The sequence below is a fragment of the Mixophyes fleayi genome, chromosome 8, assembly GCF_038048845.1.
Source record: "Mixophyes fleayi isolate aMixFle1 chromosome 8, aMixFle1.hap1, whole genome shotgun sequence".
NCBI lineage: Eukaryota > Metazoa > Chordata > Amphibia > Anura > Limnodynastidae > Mixophyes > Mixophyes fleayi.
The window spans coordinates 65,778,300-65,789,670 of NC_134409.1; the positions used below are offsets into that span (position 1 = coordinate 65,778,300).

Consider the following 11,371-nt stretch of genomic DNA (forward strand, 5'->3'; position numbering starts at 1 on the left):
TGAATGTAACCCTTTTTATGTTAAACTGTTTTAGCTTGTATGTCAATCTATTAATTGTTATTCGTTATTTTATATATTAAATCTATAATTTAATAAGTTGCGTCCTTGATACTCTAATGAATCCATTAGCCTGTTTAGAAGAGGCAGATTGCTCGACCAAGTTAACCCTTGGAATGCCAGTGTGTGATTTGTTGATACCTTTTGATTAACAAGCTGTGTGTGCTTGCATTTACATTTGTATAACAGTCTGGATGTGTGAAGAGTTAACCCTGTGTGTGCTGGTGTGGGTCTTGCTAGTTTGTGGAACTAGAAGCCTGTGTGTCAGTGTGGGACAGTATATTGGGGTCCTATTGCCTGTACTCAATAGATGGTGGCAAAACCTGAAGTGTCTGGGGGTGTGAGAGCGCTGTGTTTGGGGGCAATTCCGTAGGTCTATAACCTGTGTGATAGGTAGAGAGAGACTGCGGGCTGAAATCGTGTGTGACCTCATACAGCGAACATCCCAAAGTCACGGCAGCTGGGAGCGTGTTTGTGACAGGTATTAATCTCATATTGCTTGTATCTTGCGATCGCTAGATACGATCGCTACTCTATCCACACCGGGTTAATACTTGTGAAATAAGCTTTAATATAAGAACAAACTCTTTACCTTTTAAAACACCTGAACCATAAATACTACAGTAATATATATGCATAAATAAACCATCTAATACATTTTACTAATAAATAAATGTGGATTGGAACCTTAATAAATATGAACTATATATAAGTGAATGTGTAAGCGTAAGTGTATGTGTGCGTTATTTATCGTGCAATTGCGTCATGACACGTGGCGTACTGAATGCAATCGCACAGTAAAACAATATTAATTAATATACTTTCATCCAATTATTCGACTTTGACAGCACCACCCTTTGATAGTACACAAAACTATCAGCTTAAAGATTTTTTTTATTGCAGGATCTCAGTAGTACGTTTCATTATTCAGTAATGTATGTCCCCCTTTGCGTATGACAGCACTGTCTGTAGATATCAGTCAGGTTACCATGAAAGAGAGTCACAAACCTTTGAACAATTTTTCTTTTACTATGGAACATTTACCTCTGGAGTTTGGAGATAACCTTTTATATGCCCTTCAAGGGTGCGATAGAACATGTATCAACAATATAGAATATTCTACTATAGTTCTTTATGCCTAACATGTTCATCTGTCCAAAACATGTCTTTTAGCTCAGACAACATTTAAATAATGCATGTTCAGCAATAACATCATCCTATGTCTATCAACAATGTCATTTACGATTTCCTTAAGCCTGAGTATATACACTCTAATAATATCAACATTTCTTTTCATCAACACTTGTGGGGCAGGCTATTGTCTGTTCGTTCTTCCCAGTCTCCCAATACTCAAGTTTTTTTGCACGTGAAACAGTGATCGGCCTGCCGAATATTGGCAGACTCCAAACTAAGGGACCTATCTGTCTTACCTTTCCCCTAGTGACCTCCCACCCCATAATTCAGGTACCTCAGGAATATTTAGTGGAAAGAGAACTAGTCCTACTTGATATAATCTCTGAGACACGTGAGAGCACACCCAGCACTCAGTTTGGTCTAAAACCTTAACCACCCAAGAATGAATCATTCTCAAGGATGCCTGCTCAAGTCCGAATATTACTAGACTGGCATCGCTGGATGTACCTCTCTTCAACTATGGGGTCAACGTACTTACAGAAGTAATACTCCTCAGACAATAGCCCCTCACACTGTCTCCAAGCTCACCAAATTTTCCTTTACCCCTGAATGGAATAGAGTAATTGGCTGGTCCGATTGTGCTAACACCTTCATCCCCAACTCTTCAATATCACTACCTGAACCAGCTTCTGTCACTTGTTCACAATTGAAAGAATTGACTGTCCTGAAAAGAGAATGAGATGAGAGAAACACAGAACAGGAAAAACTACTATTTCATGCTGGACAACTGTCATTGCAAAGTCCTTGGCTCAGGTGTTGTTAACTGCAATGGGGGTCTCCCAGAACAGATTCACGAGTGTATTTGGTACCTTCTCCAAGTGTTGACTCCTCTGCAGTGGATGGAAAGGGTACAGGTGTCTCTCTGTTACCCCTAAGGACGTGGTGCTGGTCGTCAACACTTGGTACCTGTCTGTCAAACAACCTGAGTGTAGGAAATCACAGTTCCACAACTTACTCTCCCAGTCCAACATCATAACAGTAAGTGTAACACCTCAGGAGACAGTGTTTTGAAAGTTCTTGGTTGCTGTCTCACTATTTGCTCTTCCTCTCAATGTCTAGAACAGTCTCTCCGTTACAAACTGATCACAAGAAAAGTCAAAAACATTTCAAAAGATGACCGGTTAAGAGGCAGTTTAGGAGTGATTTTGATAGTGGGGAGGACTAGTGCCAAAACTACCAGCCACTCCACTCAAGTTTCAACCCTCGTTACTTTCAATTCGTTCTAGCTAGTATCGTTACTTTATTTTCCCACTGGTTTGTGGCTGATCAAAAGTATGTAACTTACTATCACTGCTCATACATTATAAAGTTATTACCAATAAAATGAATACCCTTATCACCTTCTATAACCCTAGGGATACCACATCTACTAACAGAAACCCTGAGTATGACACAGCAATACATTAGAAACATTTCAAGACACCTTTACCCAGATATATTTCATCGGTGCACCAGTACATACTTGAGGATCTTGCAAGGTGGTAATTGGATGACGTGGATTTGTTTTATCTGGAGAAACTCCATCTGTAGGAGAGGTATGGGATGACTCTATTGGTTTTGACTTTCTAACATTTTCTCTCAATCAAATAAAACAGGGTATTGCCTTCCTATCAGCTTGAGAAGAAACATCTGATGCACACCAATATGCTCTTACCAGCCTGCACATACCTTCTTACCCAGCTGAGCCAGACCATGTGCTGCCTTCACTAGGCTGGAAGATACACTCTGGGAACTACTGGCCTACCTTGTCCATTTCTCCAGGGTCTAGCAGACTCCTGACCACATCCCTTCGCCTTCCAGACAGTTTATTCTTCAGGCAACACAAATCTCATATATTAACTAATTTATGTGTGTGTATAATTTAAAACAATACAAAGAAAAACAAAACATTGATTTGTCGACTGTCACGTAAAACCCTGCTGTTTATTTGACAGCCATATCCGCCCTATTGTGAAAGCCATGTATGTAAGTGTTAACTTAAGTAACAGCTACTTCAGTTGGAAACTGTGTCACTGTCACAAGTCCTACTTGTAGTGTTCTACTTATGTACTGCCATTGCTATAAAGGTTCTTCAGTCGCCCCCTATACTTGAAAAACACTGAAGACCAATGTATATTAATTGATTTACCCTCTGCCAATGCTCATGCCATTTTCAATCCCACATGTCCGGCTACTTGGTTAAGTGAGGAGGGCAAAGAGGTCCACTTCTATAACACTTTTGTCAATTATAACAGTATCCAGTACATGTCTGTCTAATGGTGAAAAATATAAAAACAAGAAAGTTTTACATTTTCTAGGGTTTCACTCATGTCAAGTCTTGTGAAAAAATCCTACTCCAGTGTTCTACACAGAGATGCATATTATATCTACCTAATTTACCTTCAGTGAGTCTCCTGTCTCCTACCACCCTTTGTACATATATAGAGGCACACTTTGCACAGGAGACAAAAAGGCAGATACCACATGCAATCTATAAAACATGATTCATATTTCCACAACAAAAACTTCTGCTTAAAAATCAGCAGCTTCTATATACTTAAAAACTAACCCCTAGCTACTTCTGTGACTATGTCAATGTAATGTGTGTACCGCTGATTCTGTCAGATTTCACAAATGTCTTAGCCCCATGAATGAGACCATGTCTACGTGTTTTTGCATATCTTTACAAGAAAAGAGTAAGATACTGACAGAGATGTAAAGACAGAGAAATAGGAAAGTAACGAATAATAAAAAAAAAGATTTGCAGACAAACAGAAAACAGCAAAGCAAAGTATAAGATTTTACAGCAAAAGGACAGCTTGATTGGACACTATGGGAAAATGGTTCTACTTTTCCACTAATCCCCTTAGCTATTCACTAAACTATGACCCCTCCCCATTCTTCTCAAGTTTAACTGGGGGTTACGTCACCCATCCAATCCAGTGTCATCCATCGTTAGCTCGTATGGAACTCGGTATCTCATGATCATGCTAACTATATACCTTTGCGATAGACTCATGACTATAATGGAGAAGTGCATACTTTGTATCTCGCATGTGTTTCTACCTGAAATACATAAAAACAACATTAGAGCAAAATGTGTACATACTTCATTTTAAATAATGAATCTCAACCAAATAAATTATCATGAACCACTGCAATTAGAAGAATGTTTCAATGACCCATTGTTAATCTGTCTTTCAAGGAAAGCTTTGTACTCCTCCAGCAATCCCCTTAATCAATAAGTATATATATTTTCTTTGTTTGTCCTTATCTACAAAAAAGTGAAACAAAATAAAGTTAGTTTCAAATAACAAAAAAACAAACATGATATTTATTTTGCTTTCAATCCTTATCATTGACCAGTGACAGGAAACTAAACACAAGACAATATAAAACAAACAACAAAAACAAAAAAACAAAACAAACAATAAAAGAAATATAAAAAAAAATTCTCAGTTTGCTTTCATTCCTTGGTGACCAGGAAAAATTCACTAGTGTGAGGATACCACCCTTAGCTGGGATGGAAGTTACCCTCTGTGGGATTTAACTCACTCGGGTAGACCAGGATATATCCAAAATAAGACTTTATTTCGACAGCACAACACCACACGACGTTCACAAGTTACAGGGTAAATGGTAGCACGTATCCTCCAGCAGCCTCCTGCAGTCAGCACTCCAAAGTCATAATCTCTGTCCCTTTCAGGGTCTTATCCTCCCGCAATATTACCACTACCGTTTAGCAAAACAGTTATGGTGTCTCCTAGCCTGGGTTACTAGCTCACACCAACCCTGTCCTGGTAGGGTTCCCTCCAGCGGCACCACAGTGCCTGGTCCAGAGTCCTTTTCACTGATAACTTCTACACCAGGATCCTCCAAACTAGCATAGCTCTCCTGGCATTCTCCCCGCCCTATATTATTTTCCCTGTACCCAGGAAGTAGGGTCAAATGTCTCAAACCTCCCCTTTACAGAAGGGGCCTCCCAGTCAACAATTTAGCTGCTAGACATACTGTCCCTGTTACCTTGATTAGACAATAGAATGGCTTGACTCAATTAGCTGTTTTGGCTGGATACACTACACATGGGGTTACAATAGTACATCAAGGAATGACACTGCACGCTTACATGGAACAATAAGACTTTTGACACATTATATCAGCAGGGTTACACAATATAAGTCTGTGATAACTTTTGATATAATTACATTTATATTGATACATATTGATACATTTCCCCATGCTATTTCAACCAATATATTACTGTGGAGGCACATTGCATATGAGTAGAAGTTCTAACCTCATTACCTCTCAGGTTATCTGTTGACCTAGCTAATTAACATGGGCTGCCAGCTAGTTAACTCAGACATTGTTCTGATAACAAACCTCATCTCAGCTGCACCCCATACAATAGACATTTGAGACAAATGGTAATTACATTAGCTAGCACAAGCAAAATGACTGCTGTTGTTCTGATATTTTCACACAGTATGGCAATATTGTTTATATTTATACTACATACAATATCACAGGTAATAGTATGGGCAAAATGTATCTAATAACATGAAATAATAATACACATAATACACCAATGCTCTGGTGTATATACTTAGACTGGGCCAAGGATTAAAAAGTACAATAAACCGTGAGAAACGGGTAATGATTACATAGTTCTCAGTCCAGTAGCACCCCGTTTCCTCACAACTAGCAACAGTTATCTACAATCCTTCTATTGTTCTAAGGCTATATAGCTTCATTGCAGTCAGGGTCAATTAACTAAGACCATTTGTCTGGACACAATGGATATAATTTAAGCCATTGCATAGACACAACACATTTCTTTTGTTATACTTCTTTTGCCTAGTTGTACTTTATGCATGGAATAAAAACAAAAGTTTCTTACACTGTTTGAAAAAACGGTCTTTTTTTTTTTCTATTGCTAAATTCAATTACACACACACAATACACAAACACACCAAAAAATATACATTTAAGTTACTCAGCTTTAAACCTGAATAGTTACACACTTAATACAGATTATCAGTTACATTTGCTATTTTTATATGTTTTTATTTTATTCAGCTTTATACCTTCCTGCTTTGCGCTTGCTTCTCTTCGATTGGCAACGCTATTTTCCGCTATGCACGCTACACTGCTACCTGCTCCCTTTACTATTGCCACAGTTTTAAACAGTCAGCTTAATTCTAAATTTTCACAAATATTTTTATCACTAACCTTATTCAGTACCTCTGAATAAATATTACAAACCATTATGGGAAAATGGTTTCACACATTCATCGGTCATCTTGACCCACTGATCACAGTATACCAATGTATACTTACCTTTACTGTATGCCAATACATACATAACTTGACTGTATACTTAACCTTACTGGATACTTACCTTACAATCTCTACTCACAAACACAGACCCTATAGGGCCTACATTGACCTGTACGTCGGTCATATCGGCGATCTCACACATTTGTTCAGCACCCATATGGAAACAGAATTTTCCAACGCTTTGCAGTGCAAAACTCCTGTGTGAGATTTGTGGTGGCTGTGAACAAATTACACAAGCTGCGTCAACTCACTTCTTCTCCACTGTGTATCACTAAGCAATACAAGCGACTGCCAGCGTACGCAGCGAGGTCCCTAACACAGGCACCTTCTGCTGGACTGACGGAAATAACAATACTGCAATATCGTGTCTTTCCTGCACACCTGTTTAATACTCTAGAACTGGGAGAACTAAGTATTGAAAAATATCAGCCTTTCCAGTGAATTTCCTCTCACCGTCTGCAATTGGCACAATCGTGCGGTCCGATTGCACAGCCTACAGATACTAAGCTATCTGCAGGCTTTACGAATGCAATTGGGAATACCTGTTTTCACAAGATACCTTGTATACTACCTATTTTCACTGTATACTACCTATTTTCACCGTATACTACCTATATTCACAGTATACTACCTTAATTCACGGTATACTACCTTTATTCACCGTTTACTACCTTTATTCACCGTATACTACCTTAATTCACCGTATACTACCTTTTCACACCCTATACTACTTCAATTCACTGTATACTACTTATACACACCGTATAATAATACCTATCCACCATATACTACTTATTCACCGTATACTACCTCAATATCCTGTTCTCTTTTAGAACAGAATGCCACAAAGGTTTCTTTAACTGTTCTCTCTTCAAACAGAGCCTTTGTCTTTGTTTCCAGTATACCTGCCCTGTATACCAATCCTGGAATGTTCAGCCTGCCTCGTCAGGCAGCAACCGATATCCCTGTCTTTTCTACAGTTAATCAACTTTCACTTCAAAATCATTCAATTCACAAACACATACACATTCGTTTTCTGCGCAGAAAATTAATTTCCCAAACAATAGTAATATCTTTTCAGAGGCTTTAAAAGTGATTATACTATAGATATATAACTGACTATCAAAACGACTGTTTAAACATGTGGCAACACAGAAACACATATGCGTATGCTAAGCAGACAAACCACGTTTAAATCGCAAAATGACATGAAAAAGAAACAGTTTTTCTCTCTTGTCCCTAAGTTCTCACTAGCACCCCATAGATTACGCAAAGCGGATATTCGATTTAGCAACACTAGATGATATAAAGGCAAAGAAATATTTGCAGCCTCACCCGTATATCACGTCCCTCTTTTTTCTGGTAAACTGAAATCCGTAGGTTTTGCGAATCCTTGAGCAATATAGCGCCTTTTTGAGCCCCCAAATTATTAAAGTCATTTTATCAGGTCAGTTCATTTGATCCTTACAAAGGGTGAGGGGCAACTTCCCCCAACCCATTGCTCACATGTTTTGACTCTGAATGACCAGTTCAAACTGACCCACACAAAAGTACTTTTGAGTATTAATCTCATATTGCTTGTATCTTGTGATCACTACTCTGTACACACTGGGTTGGGTTAATGCTTGTGAAATAAGCTTTAATATAAGACCAAACTCTTTCCTCCTCCCAACCACCCATCCCACCATGACCTCTCCATTGTCGTTAACAACACTACCATCTCCTCTGTCACCCAACTCCGCTGCTTGGGTGTCACCCTTGACTCCTCTCTCTCTTTTGCCCCCCACATTCATTCCCTTGCCCAAGCCTGTCGCTTCCAACTATGCAACATCGCCCGCATCCGTCCCTTTCTCTCTCAGGAGGCCACCAAAACCATCATACACGCACTCATCATCTCCCGCCTGGATTACTGCAACCTCCTCCTCACCGGTCTCCCCCACTCTCGTCTCTCCCCCCTCCGCTCTATACTCAACGCGCCCGCAAGACTCATCTACCTCTCACGCCGCTCCTCCTCTGCCTCCCCTCTCTGCCTTGCCCTTCACTGGCTCCCCTTCCCCTACAGAATTCTTTTCAAACTCCTCACCACCACTTACAAGGCTCTCTCCCACTCTACTGCCCCTTATATCTCCAACCTCCTCTCCATTCACACTCCCGCCCGCTCCCTGCGCTCGGCCAATGACCGTCGCCTCTCCTCCACTCTGATCACCTCTTCCCATTCCAGAATCCAGGACTTTTCCCGTGCAGCCCCCCTTCACTGGAATGACCTCCCTCGCTCCATCCGCCTCTCTCCCACTCTGTGCTCCTTCAAACGTGCACTCAAAACTCACCTCTTTCTCAAAGCCTACCACCCATCCACTTAACCCCTATCTCCTCCGCTCATTCTCCCCTCTCTCCCATTGCCTCAACCGGCTCCTCTTGTGCCTGGTCTGTCAACCCTCCCTTAGGATGTAAGCTCGAATGAGCAGGGCCCTCTTCTCTCCTGTCTCCTTACCCGTTCTTCTGCTCCGTGTCTATTGCATCTGCCTGCCTGGAGTTTCTGAAGTATTGGTACTTTTTGTTTATTGTTCTGTACTGTTATACCCTGTATAGTCTACTGTTTGTACTATGTGCGGCGCTGCGGAAACCTTGTGGCGCTTAACAAATAAATGATAATAATAATAATAATAATAATAATAATAATCTTTTAAAATACCTGAACCATAAATACGTTTACTACTGTAATATATATGCATAAATAAACAATCTAATACAATTTACTATTAAATAAATGTGGATTGGAACCTTAATAAATATGAACTATATATAAGTGAATGTGTAAGTGTATGCGTGCGTTATTTATCGTGCGATTGTGTCATGACACGTGGCGTACTGAATGCAATCGCACAGTAAAACAATATTAATCAATATACTTTCATCCAATTATTCGACTTTGACAGAGCTACAAGACTAACCTGTGAAAAACTATTGTTTGTTTTAAATCCCCATAATCACAACTAAATATGCACACCATACACCTGCATACACTTCTTTCATAACAAACCACTATGAATTTAGTTTTTTTTGTATTAATGTCAATAAATATGCAAAGTACAATTTTACACAAAAATCCATGGTAGATTGACAGTTTTAATAAATTGCAATGTAAAGTGGATGATGTATAATATCTAAGAGTTAGACAATAATTTTGATTTTGGGTTCTGCAGAGGTTTTTTGTGACTCAGGTATTTTTTGCTTTTAGCTTGATGTTTATACTGTATGCAATCTGTTATGAGCCATAATAATGTTTCTCTACCTTAAAATGTGGTTTTATTCAGCTGTGGCATATTTTTTCACATGCTTTATTGCATGCCATTTTTGCCTTGACTTGGTTTAGTATCACGTATCTGTGTATATTTTCTAATTGTTTGGATCAACTTCATTTTGATCAGCTGCTTGTCTCTGTTGTAGCACCACATACAAAAAAAAGATTTTTAGGGATATTCCCTGCAATGGCTCAGGAATCAAACTCATGACACCACTGTTGGAAGGTGGAATGGCTCAGCACTAAGACAATGGAAAAATAGAAGTGAGAAACAGAGACACCATTTTAGTAAAGAGCTAAAGTGTCTAATTTATTTCACCAGACTGTATGACCCAGCTGGAGCACCAAGGAGGTGCTGCCATGGAGGAGGAGGAGGAGGATGATCAGGCCATGGAGAATGAGGCTTTTGAAGAATGTAAGTATCTTGAGTTAAGAATGTTAGTCATTTTAGGTTATTTGTGCACCTGCATTAAAGTTCGGGCATCATAAATTGTGGATTTGACACCTGGAAAGTACAGGTGTGTACAAAGTACACACAGTAAAGTAATATTTTCATTTAAAAGGTTGATTCCTTTTTTAAATATTTTAAAAAGATAAAGAAAACAGCCAGATTGGGTTCCAGCATGACCTGCATTCCAACACCTCTACTCATGCAAATAAACCAACATCCATGGCTTTGTATTTTAATGTTAAATGTTTTGAATATTTTTTTTGTGTACTAATGAAATTTTATATGAAGTTTGGTTTTAAGTTATTTCATGTTTTACTTTCTTTTTAAAAATGTGTTAATTTATGAATAAATATTAATATAATTCTTCTGTACCTTTCTGCTGCTTTTCATACTGTTGATCACCCTCTTCACCTACACACCCTTAACTCCATTGTCCTTTGTGACACATTTATGTCCTGGTTCACTTCCTACCTATCTTACACATCCTTTATTGTTGATACCTTGGACACATACATCACGCCTCCGAAGACCAATTAGCTGGGTCTGCGCCCTTCCAGGTGAGGGCAGTAATAGGAGCCACCAAGGAGAAAAAGGAACGTACAAACCTCCGGTAATAGTTGGAACCTTTGGATCGCCTTGAGGTTAGTAGGAAGAACCCAGACTTGAATTGCTTGGACTTTACTGGGATCCATAGAGAAGCCAGATGAAGAAATGATGTACCCTAAGAAGGCCACCCTAGGGACTTCGAACTCGCACTTCTCCAATTTTGCGTAGAGGTGGTGTTGACGTAACTTCTCCAAAACTTCCCGGACATGTTGACGGTGCTAGGACAAGGACTGAGAGTAAATTAAAATATCATCTAAATAAACCACCACGGTCTTACCCACAAATTCTTGCAAGATGTCATTGATTAGATCTCGGAAGACTGCCGGGGCATTACACAATCCAAATGGCATCACCAAATATTCATAATGCCCAGAGAGGGTATTAAAGGCCGTCTTCCATTCATCTCCCTGTCTGATGCGGATGAGATTATAAGCACCCCGTAG

The 11,371-nt window shown here is 39.4% G+C and overlaps 1 long non-coding RNA gene across 1 annotated transcript; it reads left to right on the forward strand.

Annotated features, from left to right (window-relative positions):
- Positions 1-2,612: 2,612 nt before the first annotated feature.
- LOC142100092 (uncharacterized) lies at positions 2,613-10,514 on the forward strand. The gene is made up of 3 exons (XR_012678696.1): positions 2,613-2,786; positions 10,194-10,286; positions 10,465-10,514. It is a non-coding gene; the product is annotated as an uncharacterized LOC142100092 (long non-coding RNA).
- The last annotated feature ends 857 nt before the right edge of the window (positions 10,515-11,371 follow it).